This window comes from Ixodes scapularis, unplaced genomic scaffold, assembly GCF_016920785.2.
Source record: "Ixodes scapularis isolate PalLabHiFi unplaced genomic scaffold, ASM1692078v2 PGA_scaffold1__304_contigs__length_218370807, whole genome shotgun sequence".
Taxonomy (NCBI): Eukaryota; Metazoa; Arthropoda; class Arachnida; order Ixodida; family Ixodidae; genus Ixodes; species Ixodes scapularis.
The window spans coordinates 4,681,190-4,698,498 of NW_024609846.1; positions in this window are offsets into that span (position 1 = coordinate 4,681,190).

Below are 17,309 nucleotides of genomic sequence, written 5' to 3' on the forward strand. Positions count from 1 at the left end.
ACAATTTCCGTCTCCCAGCCCAGACGACGGCTTTCTCTTTCTGGAGTTGCTCCTCTTCAGCTTCTGGTGACGTTGTTGATTGGATGGGGCCGGGCCGGATTGGAGGGCACCGACCCTGCGCAGCCTTCTCTTCTTGGGTCTCTGTTGAGGGAACGGCCCGCTCATGTCGGCGCCTGAATTGTCATCATCAGACTTGCCGTGCCATGATCGGGATGACCTCTCGGACCGCCTGCGCGTCGGATCTTCTCGCTTGCCCAGACTTAACTCTTCCTTGTCGCAGCCAAGCCCCTTGCTTTCGCAGCCGCTGTCTGTCAATACTTCCTTGGGATGAATATCCGCGGGATTTCTGTGTCCCAGTCTCGACGACAGCTCCCTTCTGCGAGACTCGCCTTCGCCAGATTTCCAAAAATGCCCTTCATCAGAAATGTCCGCACCAGGACGGAGAACGCTGACCTCGGGCTGCACCCTGCTCCTATGTCTTTTCCGTCCGGACGGACACCCGATGTCGTTCTGCGATGGAGACGAGGTTTTCGAGGGACCCTGCTCCGGATTTTTCTCATCCAGCCTGGTTCTCTCCGCGCTCCCCTTGGATCCTTTTCTCTTGCAGCCGCCGCCGGCTGATGGATCCTTGGGATGGGTGCCTCCGCGCTTCCCCCTTCCCGGCCTGGACGACTTCTGCCTCTGGCTCGACGCGTCGCGCCTCTGTTGACGTTGCTGATCAGAATCGTTCGGAGCAGGACGGAAAGCGCTGACCCTGCGCTGCTTCCTCTTCTGTTCCTTCTTTCCAGAAGGACGGCTCGAACAGGACGCTTTTTCCGAGCACCCCTGACTCTGGTCTCGCTCGTCCAGCCCTGGCTTGGTCTCCGAGTTCCACGGGGGACGGCCAGGACGACCCACTTCCTGCTCCGCCTCCCCATCCGCTGACTTCTCCACGTTGCTTTCCTCGAGTTGGATAGACTTCCGCGGCGGCATCACCATGCTGGCCTTGTCTTCGTCCCCCAGGAAGCAGACGTCAGATGCTTCAGAGGCCTCTTCTCTTCTTTTGGCGGGATCCCCTCCAACTTCCAGCGCTTCAGGTCTGGAGTCGGCATTGTGCGGAACGGCGTCGGTAGTCCCGTCGGCACAAAGACCCTGGTCGTCGGTTAAATTGAACTCTTCCTCTTCAACCTTTTCTTTCTGACCCACCGTCTCTGCCGCTACCTGACGCGTTCTAGCTCCGCTTGGTGCAACCGCTCTTTCCCTCCTGGACAGAAGGTCTTTTTCTCGTGGCTTCGGATCACCCTCGTACGTGAACCAGTGAGGAAATGTCGCTGCTAGGCACTTCGAGTCTGTGACCCCTACTACTACCGTTCTTCTTTGAGACCGAACCTCCTGCATCAACGTTTCAATCTCGAGCCTTTTCTCCGCCAATTCACGAGCCCGCTTCTCGCGTTCGCGTTCGCGTTTTTCGTCCCGCTCTGCTTTTCAGCCTTCGCTCTTTCGTCCCGCTCCTGCTTTTCAGCCTTCGCTCTTTCGCCCCGCTCCTGCTTTTCAGCCTTCGCTTTTTCGTACCGCTCCTGCTTTTCAGCCTTCGCTTTTTCGTACCGCTCCCGAATCAGCTCCCAAGCCTCCTGAAGCTCTACGTCGGACACTTCCTTTTCGCGAAGTAGCTCCATGATCGGCTTTCTTCGCCTTGCCTGCCCCACGCTTATGCCAAGCTCCTCGCATACCGCCACCAACTCAGGAATGCGTAGCTTACTGACTTTCATGATCCCGAGTGTCGCTATCTCCCTCCCCTATCTAACTCAGTCAGCTTGAACTTCGCTTTTTCTGAGCCGAAAGGGCAGCCTTCTACTCGCGTACCTAACACTGAGCAAAAGGTCTGGCAAATCAAGGGAAAATTGCAAATCACTCACCCGTACCAGGAACCATGAGCAGGCACGTCGTCCCACCGCTGCCACCAGTTGTTGCGACCGAGGAGTTCCCCAGGCAGCCCCAGGCAGGGCCAGGCGAGGACAGGAACCGCAGGCCGACTCCAGGCAGGGACATCAGGAGACGGGAGGGTGTCTCGCGATAAACTCTGTTTTAATACATATGTACAGAAGTTTCTTGTTCGTCGGAGAGCACACCTTGCGGCCTCTCGTTTGCTCTTTTTATACAGTCGCTGTTGATTTTCCAGCGGTTGGCAGCCAATGGTGGCCGAACTGCCAACGAACGTCATGCTCAGGCCCCGCCCCCACTCATCCTCTCGAGCGCGCACACACATACACGCACACCCTGCAGCGTCGGACGGGCTTCCCAATCCGGCGCCGGGGCATTCTTGACCTCGACAAGCCGCGCCAGGAGTAGGTGACGAAGGGCCCGCTGTCAGCTCGTGAGACGTTGACCGTGATGGAGATGATCCCCTCATTATGCGGCGTCGTGGCTCGGGAAAGGTTTAGAGGGATAATCCGCAAGTGGCGCCGGACGAAAACTTGAGCCGAACGTACTCGGCCGGAAGTCCCGCCGCCGGCGTCGTCCCCCGGAATCCTCTCCCGGTAGGGCAGCTGGTTCCTGGATCGACTGACCCCCGCAGCCAGAGAGAAGAGTCCGGCTCAGCTCCGCTCCCAGGTGTGGCGGCGTCCACGCGGCGCCGGGCGACGTGTTCTGTCAACAACGGCTCAGACGGCCGGTCGCCGATCCTAAATGCGAAGGCCAAACCCCGCCGGGTGGAAAAGAAGGGAAGGCGAAGGAAGGACGTGACCTTCGCCAAGGCCTATCGCAACAATCCCCAGTGTCGTCTATACGCCGTAAAGCCCGCTCCCCATCGCCACGACGTTCTGCGTCCCAAGCGCCATGACCCCGCCTAGAGAGCCTGTCTCTTCTGCGTCGCCGGTAAAACTAAGTGCGGCAACGCCTGGAGGTGACGTTGCCGAAAACGACAGAAGCAAACAACCTCCCAGAACGCCGGAGCGCTCCCACTCTCCCGACACCCCGCTTCGCACCGGCGCCCCTACAACGGTGTCCAACAGCCTAAACGTTGTTATCGACGGCATCGACGCACCGACACTTGTAGACACCGGAGCAGACTACTCAGTCTTGAGTGGGAGGCTCTCTCGCCGCATGCGAAAAGTGACAACGCTGTGGAATGGACCTCAAATACGAACCGCCGAAGGGCATCTCATCACACCAGTCGGGAGATGCACCGCTCGCGTCAAGATCCACGGTGAGGCGTGCCCTGTAAAATTCGTCATTCTACAAGACCGTGCCAGAGACGTCATTCTCGGCATGGACTTTCTGTGTGAATACGGCGCCGTCATCGACCTTGGTGAAAACAGATTGACGCTGCGGACGCCTGTTCCACCTTCAGAGAGACCCCAAACAGCGTTAGCCGCCGTCCGAGTCGCTGCCGACCACGTGAACCTGCCGCCGCGATCAAGTGTTGTCGTACCCGTCGTGACCGATGCAGCTACCTGCGGCGAAGCTGTTCTGGAAGGCGACCTTCAATTGCTCCTGGGAAGAGGAATAGGCATCGCAAGAGGAGTAGCTGAACTTCAGGATGGGCGCACCGTGGTCCTCGTGACAAACTTCCGACAAGAAACGCAACACCTCACAGAAGGTGCTGATGTGGGCCACGTCGAGGAACTTCAGAACTTCGCCGAAATCGCCATGATTGCTGAAGAATCATCGCCACCTCAGCAAGACATTACGCCGCCAGCGCAGCTTGACATTCACCCCAAGCTTCCAGGCCCGAAATGACGGCAGCTGAATTACCTCCTCGCCGAATACAGCGACTGCTTCGCGACGTCGTCGAAGGTGCGGCAAACCATAGTTGCGAGGCATCGCATCGTCACCGAGGACGACGCGCTCTCTGTGCACCGATCGCCGTACCGAGTCTCCATAAAAGAACGGGAGGTCATCCAACAGCAAGTGGAAGAAATGCTGAACGACGACATAATCCAGCCTTAAGCAGTCCGTGGGCCTCTCCAGTCGTGCTGGTTGTGAAGAAGGACGGAACGCTTAAGTTCTGCGTGGACTACCGGCAGCTGAATGCGGTTACGAAGAAAGACGTCTATCCACACTTCCGAATCAATGACACGCTAGACCGGCTGCGCCACTCTCGATACTTTTCATCGATGGACCTGAAGAGCGGCTACTGGCAGGTCGAAGTCGACGAATGGGACCGAGAGAAGACAGCTTTCGTCACGCCGAATGGCCTGTACGAGTTCAAGGTGATGCCTTTCGGCCTACGCACGGCGCTGGCAACTTTCCAGCGCGTCATGGACACGGTACTGGCAGGGTTGAAGTGGCAGAGCTGTCTCGTCTATCTTTACGACGTCGTAGTGTATTCAAATGACTCTGACAAGCACTTGCGACGACTCCGAGCTATTCTCCAAGCCATTCAAACCGCCGGACTCACACTCAAGCCGTCAAAGGGCCGGTTCGCCTATGACGAACTAAAGTTGTTAGGCCACGCGGTTAGTAACCAAGGCGTCCACCAAGACCGCGAGAGTGCTCGCGCCATCGCGGCATTTTCACCGCCGGCAGACAAGATGGGCTTGCGAATATTGTTTGTACTTTTCGCCTACTATCGACGCTTCTTTCGGGATTTCGCTAACATCCGCATCGCTCACAAACCACGAAGGACCCCGAGAAGTTAGAATGGGCCGAGGAGCAGCAGCAGGCCTTCGGCGAGCTGAAACCACGACTCCAAACTCCACCTGTGCTTCATCAGGATGCGGAAACCGAGATTCACACGGACGCAAGTAACGCGGGACTGGGCGCAGTACTGGTCCAAGCGCAAGAAGGCATCGAGTGAGTCATCGCCTACGAAACTCGGACACTGTCCAAGGCGGAGAAAAATTACTCCACGACTGAGAAAGAACGCCTTGCGGTCGTCTGGGCAATCACGAAGTTTCGTCCGTACTTGTATGGGAGCCAGTTCCGCGTGGTAACGGACCACCACTCCCTTCGCTGGCTTGCGAACCTCAAGAACCCGTCAGGACGCCTCGCTCGATAGAGTCTCCGACTACAAGAGTTCAACATGGCTGTGGTCTACGAGCCAGGCCGCAAGCACAGCGACGCCGACTGCCTGTGCAGAGCCCCCATCGAAACCTTTCCAGCGCAGCGACGACAATGACGACGAATGCTTCCTGGGAGCAGTGAACACCGACGACATGGCACGACGTCAACGGGACGATCCTGAGCTGCGCGCATTAATTGAGCACCTAGAAGGGGGCGCCAGTGCCATGTCACGTGTCTTCTCACGAGTACTGCCGACCTTCGCCATTCGACAAGCTGTGCTCTACAAAGAGAACTTCGGGGACAACACTCCGTGGTTGCTGGTTATCCCGACCGGCCTTTCGGGAGGAAATCTTTCAAGCATGTCACGAAGACCCGACATCCGGACACCTCGGTTACAACCGAACACTGGCCCGCATTCGCGAAAAGAATTACTGGCCAAAGCTCCCCAAAGCCGTCACCCTATACACCCGATTGTGCCACTAGTGCCAGCGACGTAAGAAACCGCCGATGAAGCCGGCAGGTCTCCTGCAGCCGATTGCTTCCCCGACCGCACCGTTCCAGCAGATCGGAATGGACCTACTTGGCACTTTTCCGCCGTCAACGTCGGAAAACCGCTGGGTAATCGTCGCCACAGATTATCTCATGCGGTACGCCGAAACGAAAGCCCTTCCTTCAGAAACTGCTGTGGAAGTCGGCAAGTTTTTCATTGAGTCCATCGTCCTCTGGCACGGCGCTCCCGAGGTTCCGATTACAGATCGCGGATCATCGTTCATGGCACAGATGACCCAAGAAATCCCCCGGCTCAGTCGCACCAGCCATCGTCATACCACTGCGTGCCACTCGCAGACTAGCAATCTGACGGAGCGACTCAACAAGACACTCGCCGACATGACCTCTATGTACGTCGACGTAGAGCACAAGACGTGGGACGAGGTGTTGCCCTACGTCACGTTCGCCTACAATACGGCGGTTCAAGAGGCCACTGGATTCACACCTTTCCAGCTGGTACATGGTCGGAAGGTAGCGACCATGCTGGACGCCATGCTGCCCATGCGCCATCTGACAATGCAAGCGACGGCGCCCAGGTGGTTGCTCAACGGGCAGAAGAAGTCCGCCAGCTCGCCTGACTCCTAATTCAAGCTAGACCACCAACACGTCGACGCGGGACCCTACAACCTTTGTCGTCGGGACGTCCATTTCCAGCCCGGAGACAGGGTGTGGGTCCGGACACCGATTCGCCGCCAGGGTCTCAGCGAGAAACTCTTGAAGCGCTACTTTGGACCCTGCGAAGTGCTTTGTCGACTCGGGGATCTGAACTACGGGGTGATGCCCGACGGAGCACGGACTTCATCACGCCACCCTCCAAGACCGGAAGTCGTCCACGTAGTGCGCCTCAAGCCGTACTACGATTGATAGGACTGTGAATTGTGTTTTGTCATCCGCTCGATTGGATTGTGTTGCACAAGTCTACGTAGTTTGCCATTATTTATTTTTTTGCTGTTTTTTTCAGCCAGTCGCATCGAGACGATGCCCTTTTAAAGGGGGGGAAGTAATGCCACGTGCGTTGGCGAGCAAGCGCATGCGTGGCCGAGTGGTTACCGCGCGTGAGTGTCGCGCGGAAGGTGTAGGTTCGATTCCAGTTAGCAAACTGTCCTTTTATTTATTCTTTCAACTTGGCCTTCTCGAAGTTCGAGAGCATTCTGGTCTGATCGAGTTCCGAATGTTCTACACACCAAGTTTTACGCGGTACGATCCAGAAACCCACGAGGGTACGTAAGGAATTCCGCAAGGCGGGCGAAGACAGTTTTCGCCCCAGCGTTCGACTCTGCTATCACGCCGACTTCGACGCCCGCGACGCTGTGCTTTATTCAGTTCCCTTTTTATTTTTGGGCACAAGTTTTCCGCATTAAACGATCAGTTTCTTCAGGTATTATAGCCTCATCACCTGTCATCCGTGACAATATGAGTGCCCGAGAGAGAAAAAATAGAGAAAGAGAGAGAGAGGGGGGGGGGGTGTTGCCATACGTAATATCTAACAACGAATATTCTAGGGAGATTATGGTTCACCATGACGTTTGTCAATCGCTTGATTAGCTTTGCACCACAAGACGTCGAGCAGTGCAGTACAAAGAAAACATTTTGAATACGATAAACATAGTGAAATTCTCTTGTTGAGCGACACTTGTTCAACGCCCACCGTAAACCTCTTTCCCTCCCTTTTTTGGCACCACGCCGCCATTTTGGAGTGACAGGCAGTGGCTCGTTTTCCTATTTTTCTACGGTATTCTGTCGGGTGGAGGCTTCCAGCGGGAAACAACTTTATTTACTTTCAGCGGTATGTCCACACGGAAAAATTCCTCCATTCCCCCACCTTCTGAAGAGCGCACGTAGGTGTACCTTTCCTGCAAAAACAAAACTCTAAAGAACGCCGTGAGAGAATGGCTCCGAAAAGCGCAGGCGTACCTCGATCGTTGAAAGAAACTAGCCATCGTCACGAGTCCTCCTTGACGGCTTCCAACGCAAGACGACAGCCTATGGAACGCCGGTTCCCCCAAACAATTGTTGCCGCTTTTAGTTCCTCTGCGGGCGTGTTGGTTGTTTTTCCTCGGATATTTCAACCCATCGAGGCTACCCTGGTGAAGTCATCCTTTCGCTAGCAGCTTTGTTTATACTAGACCCCTTTTTGGATCATCCTGAATAAGTACTGGTGCTTAGAAGCTCCTATTTGCATTTTGTTTTGATTTTTCTTGTTGTTGTTGAATAGCTTCGTTTGCTTTTTTTTTTCTTTTCTGACTTTTTATTTTTAATTTTCTTCGCTGCAACGAATTGCGTACAAGCTCATTCGAATAAACGCCATATTTATCTCATAAATTTGTAAGTTTATGTAGGTGTAGGTCCTATTTTTATGCGAGGGTTCTTCGATAAAAATTAATAATCGCAATAGGTGGAAGAACAAACCGTTCTGTTCTTTCTACGGCGACAGTCATTATTGGCAATGTTGGCAGTGGATCCGAGGGTGTGCTAAGCGTACGGTTCATGGCGCACGGCAGAGGTTCGTGGCCCTCTTAATTTAACGAAAGATACCACGTGACATCAGTGTCAGCGGCGTGAGGTGACGTCACAACTTTATCGCTCATTTTAGTGGAAACACGTTCGAAGTGACGTCACGGCACGCGAGTTATTTGTGTTATCATTTATCCGCCATATTTAGCGGTCAAACACTTCGCGTGATGTCACTGCGGTTCCCCGAAAACATTATCCGAAAGCGCTTTCCCGGTAAGTCCAGCAGGAAAATTGTTACTTCATATGGCGCCACTAACGTGACGTCACGTGAAACGTTTACGTCACGTAAAAAGTTTCTCGGAGAAAAATGGCGGAAAGAGTTTTCCACGACGTTATAAGGCCGTTTGATGTCACAGTTAAGTGGCGTCACATAGTCACATGACACTATGTCACGTGACGTCACAATTTTCCGGCTAATTTAAGCGGGAAAATAATGCCGTAACGTGACAACATGAAATTGTAACTTTTGCCGCATTTCAACGCAATGAGTTTAGAGACTGGAGTTCATGCGAGAAGCTTAACGAAACACCGTTCAACGAAAACATAAAACATACAGAGTTCCTTTTAGGCGCTACGTATGCATAAAAAACATAAAGAAGGTTAATTTAATCAGAATAAAGTATATACGTAACCATAATTACGCGTAATTAGTTCTAGCAAGTGAGATTTACCAAGCGGCTTAGTTGGAGTCAAACCTCACGCAGTGCGATCCGCAGCCCGACGCCTTCGCTCGCTAGCACGAGGAGGAGGCCAAAGAGAGCGCAATTAGCAGGACTAATGGAGAATTGCACGGGCTAATCCGGATCGGTTTTTAAAATCCGCGAGAGTAGAGAAAAACATTTCCGCGAAGCACGCTCCAAATCAACGAGTTCAAGGTAATCCCACATTTTCGGTGCGACCTCTCGGAGAGGGTCTGTCGTTTAGACTGGACGCTGCTTGAACTTGCTGAGCTCGAACACGGCGAGCTGATTGAGCTTTTCGACCTTCAACCGCTCTACTTCCAGCAGCAGACTCAACACCCGACACGGGTCGAGCGCATTATTCGTATCTCGAATCTTGCGTAATAAATAAAAAAGAATAGGCCCGCGTTCGTTTCCCTTTCCGTACATTTCGGCGACCTCGAGACGGTGAATTGCGGGGCACGCGCAGGGATTGTTATCGCCAGAGATAAGATTGTTGGTCTTTCATAAACGCAGAGTTGTATATAACTATTACCTGCACACTTGTTAGCCAGCCTGTTCTTTCTTTATTGCAAAACAAAATAAAGTGGTGGCTTGCAGTGTCCTACAGGAGTAAACAATCAGTTGTGGGCAAAGTGAACTCGCCTAACCGTGCCTGTGTCGTACCCTGCTTGTTCTTGCTCTCAGGATCAGAGATATCGACACTTACGGTTTTCCACGTTCCTGCGCAACCTCTGCACGCTCTAAAGTGACTGTATCAATTACACTCCTTGTCATATATAATACACCCCAAAACGTAAGTTCGACGTTTTGCTCAAATGCTCCACTCACTGTCGAAAGAAGCAAACGCCATGCAAACTTCTCATTAAAATTGAAATTAAAAAAAGTGAGTTAACTAATGAAGTAACTTCGTAAACATACCACACTATGATTAGATAAAAAACAAATAAGCGTATACATCGTCTCATCGGATTGAGACGGTATGTGTGCATGCCCGTTCTTCATCTATTATCCACCTAATAAACCCGGGGATCACTACGCCATGTTTGCTACGCATCCGAAACCACCCAAAGCTGCCCTTAGCCAATCGCAATAAATTGTACCGCGTGCATAATGCAACCCCGAAACATACTGCGCTGCCCAGTTTTATCAGAATAATCAATGTAAGTTTACTTTGTTTTTCAGGCATTGCTGAAAATTGGTTTTCGGAGGTGAAAACCAATTCCACACGGGAAGTTTCTCGGCTCGCGTGGGTGTAGCATTCTCACACTAGCTGCACAACGATATGCATCCGGCAAACCCCCACGCATGGTCTCAAATCTTGTGGAAGATATTTTGTTTTCATACTGTAATAAAAGGGCTTGAAATATTTGCAAACTAAAAGGTTGGAAGCTGGCAGGTACGGGGAAATGGTGTGGCAAATAGATAAACACTTCTGGGTGGTAAATAACTTCCAGCGCACTCACGTAGTATACAAAAAATAGCAGCCAGTATTCCGTTTTTGCTTCGTTTATATTTAGTTCTTCCACTAAAACAAAAACAAAAAAAAACTAAATTAAAAAGACAAGCAATTTTAAACGCGAGGACCAAAAAGGTCATTTGGGCCTCGGGTTTTTGGTCTTCTGCATGAGTGTTTTCACCACGGCAGGGGGCATCCGTTACGGCCTACCTGGTAAAGCCGCGGTTACCGTGGGCGACATTCCAGCCGAGGCGATTGAAGTGTTAAGCCTGTAGCGGTTCACTTCCTCTCTGGGTACAACACGCGGAGCTTACTGACTTGTTTCCGCCGCAGCGTTCCGCTAACGTATCCGAGAACTGTATCATCGTTTGGCTGGTACTTGTGCTTAATTTTTGAAGCACCGATTAAACACGAATCCAACTGAGCGCAGATGCAGAGCTCATGTCTGCTGTTGTCTCGGCTCTGGACCGAGGAAGCAGTCTTGGGTAAGTTACTTTTAAAGAAGTAATTCGTTACAGTTACAGTTACTTTCAGAAAAATGCTGCGAAGTTACCGTTACAGTTACCGAATCAAAAGACTAGCTCTTTACAGTTACAGTTACTTTTAAAAAGTAATGACGTTACTTTTCAGTCACTTTTCTATAACACAAAATATTTAGGAAATAGTCGGAAACGCCCCTCATCAAATTTCATTGAATAAATGTAAAAAATGTACGCTTTTTACTTCATATTGTCACGGATGACAAGTGACGAGAAGGTGAATGACCGAGTAAACTGAACGTTTAATGGGGCGAACTTGCGCCCGGACATAAAAGGAAAAAGAAAGATAATAACAGAGCGTCGCGGGCGTCGAAGGCGGCGAAGCAGCACGATCGAACACTGAGGCGAAAACTGACTTCGGCTCGCCCCGCGGGGCTCCTTATGTACTTACATGCGTGAGCTTCTGGAATAATCGGCGTGGAATGTTCGACGCGTAGAATATTCGGACCTCGAACAAGCAACACGATTCTCGAATTTACCAGAACACTAAATTGCAGGAATAAACAAAAGGACGCGTGACTCCGGGAATCGTACCCTGGCCCTTCGCGTGGGAGGCAAGCGCGATAACCGTTAGGCCACGGCCGCGCTGCCTACTTGGCGCGCGGCAACATCGTATCATAGTATCAGTTGCTTCTCGAAATTAGTGACTGAAAGTTTCCCTCGTTTGATGGCGAACACGTCCTTGCCCTTGCTGAACGGACCGCGCGCAACCAGAGCAACGAGTAAACCCCGTGCAAACAGCAGTAAATTTTGCCTCGACTGTTGACATCATTTCGGAGTAGTGGCGCAAATCAAAATACGAAACATTCACAGTGCCCTTCGTGTGTATTGTTGTTTCACGGTTGATTCACCCGATTAAAAAGCGTTTCCGCGGAAAAAAGAACAACCCCAGCATAGATAGTGCTTCAAGATACTAAGATGTAAATGTTCAGTCATAAGGTACACGCGCGTGTGTAAAGATAACTAGATTTTTTTTTCATCACCTCAACAAGTGGCTATATTCGGTTCATGACTCGCGAGAAAGAACGTATTCACAAGTTTGTGCATGGCCAACTTGACACTCGAAATGTCGGAACAGACAATTCGGAAAGTGCAATAATTGCTAGATTGCACTCGTTCAATCATATGTTATTCATGAGAAAACTGGAAAGTAACGACCAAAGTTACGTCGTTACTTTCATCGTTACTTCAGAAAAAGTAATAGAACTACAGTTGCAAGTTACGTTTTTAAAAAGTAACTCGTTACAGTTACAAGTTACCAAAAAAGTAACGAAGTTACAGTAACGCGTTACTACCCAAGACTGCAACGGAGAAAACGCAACAGATTCCAAACAGACACCTCCCTTTGGGTAAACACCGAGTTCTCTGGACACCAAGATATCAAAAGTCTGCCCCGTGCTTCGATCTTCCTACCAATACCTCGTGGCCCACGATACAGCTCCCTTGCAAACACGTGTGCGTCTTCTGCAGGTTGACGATATCTACGGCAGTTGCGTTCCCTGAACCTTTTTTTTTTGCGTTACAAAAGACAGTTAATTAAATTAGGCTAAAATGTGTAACGTCTCTTTACGCTTGTAACGACTGTTTAAGACAACATGAGTTGTGAATACTTTGCACTGGAAACGCACTCTAGAGTGCACTTCCGTGCTTTCAAAGAAAACTGGAGCGACGACAGCTCTTTTACCCACGAAATCTCGAGCCCCATCTGCGAGGATGTACGTTCGCTTACGCAACAACGCCCCCCTCAATTTATGGTCTGAATTTTACAGAATTATATATGCTCGCGAGGATAGAAATCTGTTTATGAGCGCATACACGCCGGCTCGACCATAGATGACATGCCGATAAACTGCCCCTCCGCAAGGCGCTTTTTAGTTTATTTATAGATCTATCGGCCACTGCTCTCCAGACTTTCGATTAGTGCCGACCCAGCCATCTCGACGGGGATCAGGACTAAAGCTTGGCGGCAACGATCGATGAGATGTGTTTCACGTTCTGAAGGCGAGGCTTTTATATTTGCATTAACAGCTCCACTGGTCCAGCAGAATTAAAGCCTGTTTTAATAGATATTCGGCCCTTAAAAGCTTTGTTGATGGGGTCATCGCGGTGGCTTGTTTAATGAGGCATTACCTTGTCTGTTCCGTGCATTCTGCTAACGTGTCCAACAATAGTTTATACAACTTATTCGCACTCACATCACTGGAAGCCAACGTTGAAAGGAAAAGAGAACCGATCGCATTCAAGCTCCCAGCTTTTGGGAGGCCTACAATCAAATTGGAGTTGGGCCACTAGCTCCTAGCAGACGCGGGCTACCCCCGCGACATGTAATTGCCTCCGTGTGCGAAAGAATTTGCCGCACCATCAAGACGACTTGCGGACGCAACGACCCTTCCACACAGCAAAAGAAGAAAACAAGACCGTGTGTGGTTGTCCCATATATTCATGGGATTACACATAGGTTAAAAAAGATGGCAAATCGGCACGAGGTACAAGTGCTGTGTTCGGCGCCCAATAAGGCCTATTCGTTGTGCCGCAAGGTCAATCAGGGGCAAACCAGCAACAGCAAGGGCTGTGGCACCAATCACAGGACCGTCTATGTCCAGTGCGACAAGGAGGTTATATAACACATACCCCTGACATGCGGCCGCTGTTACGTCGGCCAGACCAGGCGGTGTATAAATGATAGGACTCGGGAACATGCCAACAGTTTGAAGAACTTGACGGCAGCAGGTCACTTAGCCCTACATTGCCGTGACTGCAAGTGCAAGGCGAACCTAGACAAGGTTACCATCATGGGGCACCATCAAAACCGGTTTGCACGTGAGGTTTTAGAAGCTTGAAACGTGCAAGAGAAAGGGGACATGTGTGTTAGTTCACCATCTGTGACTTTAACCAGAGAAGAGAGGATGTTCTTGCGAGGTGGAAGCACCTCCCACAAGTAGGCAGACGAGGAGGATGCCTTAGTTTAAAAATGAGGAGAAAAAAAAGAAAGAAGAGAAGCAAGCTATGTATGATTGATCCTAGCCTGCCGATGAAGAGGAAGTGTTTCATTAAATACAGTTGGTAGTCCAGCGGTTGAATGCGTCTCTCTCGTCCTCCTTACATTTGAATGCTTGGTTTGTTCAGCTGGTGTCTTCTAAATATGTGTAACCAACGTGCTCAACTCTTTCCCGTGGTTATTGCACCATGTTTCTTTTTGCTTTCTTTTAAAGAAAATTATTCGCAGATTTTGTCAGATCGGCGGTGAAAACATGATAGGGCTACGACTAGCTGTAGAACATGAAATGATATAGCATCTGTGTAACTTATAAATAAGAATACAAGATAAAAGATGAATAGTACCGAAATATTAGAAATCAACGCGTTTGCAAACGAAGGTGCGAAGCGAGCTGTATTTAACATCATGTTCCACAACCATTGACAGAAACGTAACGCGGAAGAGTTTTTTGTGGAAATAAATAAATACACGGGGGGGGGGGGGAGGGGAACTAAAAAAGTAATTTGAATGAATATCTTGATAACGGCTTGTTTGTAGTGCCACTAGCAGTGCTTAGCAGCATCCATTCCGAGTCAGCTTGCCGACCGGCGTGGCCTGCTAAAATTCTAGCGTCATGGTGTAAATTGTTTTCCCCAAGCGCTTCCAAATCCTTTCTAGTTTTTCTAGTTTCTTGCAATGTCTGATTTGAAGGAACAGCGCGCGGCCGTGAAATTCTGCTTTACTTTATGAAAAATTAAGGCGAAAACTCTCGTAATCCTTTAGAGAGCTAACATAAGCAATGATATGAAGAAATCTCAGGTATACAAGTGATTTTACCGCTTCAAGGCCGCTGAATTAATGATCGACTACAAATCTCGTTTCGAGCGAACTTCAACCTTCTCAACTGGTGAAGACATCTAGAAAATTTGGGATTATGTCTCTGAAAACCTTGCAAGAACAAATAAATGACTTGATGAATGGAATGGAGTGTCCCGGAGTTTGTCTCAAAAACCTTGACCGAAAATTGAAATGAAACATGTAAAGAGATTCAGAAAAATTTGCGCATCGTTTGCTCACTGCTGATTACAGCCATTTCCGGATGAACGCATGTCGGCAGCTGAAAGAACACCTGGAATTGGACCCAAACCTTTTTTCAAAAGTTTTTACAGGTGGCGAAATATGGTGCTATAGATACGGGTTCACCCATGTTAAAAAAAAAAGTTCTTAAAGGAAAACGTTTTGTAGATGCGGAAAAGGTGAAACAAAAAAAAAGAAAAGAAAAAACGAAGGAGGCATTGAAAGGCATTAATTTAGATGAGTTTCCAAATTTTTTTGAAAAGTAAAAAACACGTTTGGATTAATGAATTCACTCTGATGAAGACTACTTTGAGGGTGACTGGCAAACTGTAGAAAACAACAAACCTTTTTCATGACAATATTCCGTTTATGTAGCTGCCAAGGCAGATCGTCGCGCCCCCTTTAGGTGTTGCCTGCTACCAATACTTGGTTTCACACTATAGTGTGAAACGAAATATTCGAAGTTCAGCGTATACGCAGGCCCTCGTCCAGACTTACATGCCACCAGTTCCAAAAGGGAGGCAGCGAGAAACCTAGATTAGAGTTAATCTACCTCGACGTCGTGATAAACTAGTGGTTTTGGTGATAAACAAAACATTAACTATGTTACGTTTCATGGAAACTTCACAATAGGAACATTACTTTTAGACATGTGGCGCATTTTAGAATTTGTACGTCCCTTGCATCGCATTTGTTTCACCAGAATAAAGGCAGGGATTGCATCAGTAGTAGTCTATCGGAAGCGTGCGACAAGAGAGTGGTGTCACGGTGCAGCTTTTAGCAGAAGCATTTCAGATAGACATCGCGGGTAGAGCCGTTCTTAGTTCCTAACCAATGTCCGCTTTTCCGAGCACAGCGTCGTACAAAACGTTCAAGGCTGAAGTCGGCGCAAAATGTTTTTTTTTTTTTTTTTAGATAGGACCCGGGAATTAAGACACATCCCCTGCATGCGCAGGTGAAAACAGCCGTGATAATCTCGAACGCAGCGCATCGACTCGATCCGCACCAGCGAGTGAAAAGAACTCTGATAATTGGAGCGAAAAATAAGTACCTGTCATCTAGATTCTATAATTTAGAGGCACAAGTGAATGTTGTCCAGAAAGGATTTCCGGACCGCCGAATACACAAATGCTTCTTAGAAGTACCGAGCAACTTGTGCGGGTCGAATGAAGTGAGAACACATAAAAAGCAACATCGGAGTACGCTCGCCAATGCCATGGTTCCAAAACTTCACTCCTGATCAATATCGGGACACGGGGTCTCGGGAACACGCACACACGACCAAGACGGTGCAGATGCATTAGCATAGGTCTTGAGCGGGCCGCGTTTCGCTATGCGACGTCACGCTGACGCTGACTTTTGTGTTGTTCACGTTCGTGATGGTTCACGACAAACAACAAATAGCTACGGAGTTTAATCTTTTCTTTCAGTCAGTGTTCTCGAAGTCTCACACTAGACATTCCTCCTTTAACGAAGAAACTGAAATAAGCTCAGAGTTCATCACGTTTGAAGGTATCTTTTCTATGCTACTAAAGGCGCGTTCACACTCTTGCAACCGAGTACGACCGAGAAAGACTTCTTGGGACCGGATGCACTGAGCGGAGCTGGTCCTAAGAGATCGCAAGAGGCTTAAAAACCGGTTTGGTCTCTCTCGGTCGCACTCGGTTGCAAGAGTGTGAACGGGCCTTTAACCTCAAACCTAAATCGTCAAATGGTCCTGATGATATACCAAATGCATTTCTTCGTCGTTACGCTGAGTGGATTTCTAGATTCCTTGTTGCTATCTTCCAGATGTCATTTTCATGTGGCGTTGTTCCCTCAGATTGGCGAATTGCTCGGGTTGTACCCGTTTTTAAAAAAGGAGACCGTACAATGTTACCGAATTATCGCCTAATTTCACTCACCAGCTCTTCGTGTAAACTACTGGAACATATAAATTCTAATTACATCAATGATTTCCTCGATAAACATGAAATAATCTCGCCTTTTCAGCATGGGTTCCGAAAGGGACTTTCTACTACTACTCAGCTCATTTCAACTATTCATTCTTTTGCTTCTATAGTAGATAGGCCTGGTCAAGTCGACGTCATCTTCCTTGATTTTATCAAAGCCTTCGACAGAGTTCCTCATTCCGGTCCTATATACAAACTAAATGAGATTGGCCTTCCCAGCACAGTTGTTCAATGGATTTCAGCTTATCTTCAAATGCGAAAACAATTCGTCGATGTAGTCAGTCACCATTCTGATCCTCTTCCTGTAATTTCGGGTGTTCCGCAAGGGAGTGTCCATGGCCCTCTTCTTTTTTCAATTTTTATTAATGACCTCACTTTTTGTATAGATAAAGCGTGAGTATTAGTTTATTTGCGGACGACTGTCTATTGTTCAAGGATATTAACTCTACTAGGGACCAAGTTGTTCTGAACGAAAGTCTTAATGCAGTTTCTAGCTGGTGCGATCGTTGGGAGATGAAGCTTAACCAAGAAAAGTCCTTGTGCATGCGCATCACTAACAGACAGTCCTCTCATCAGTAT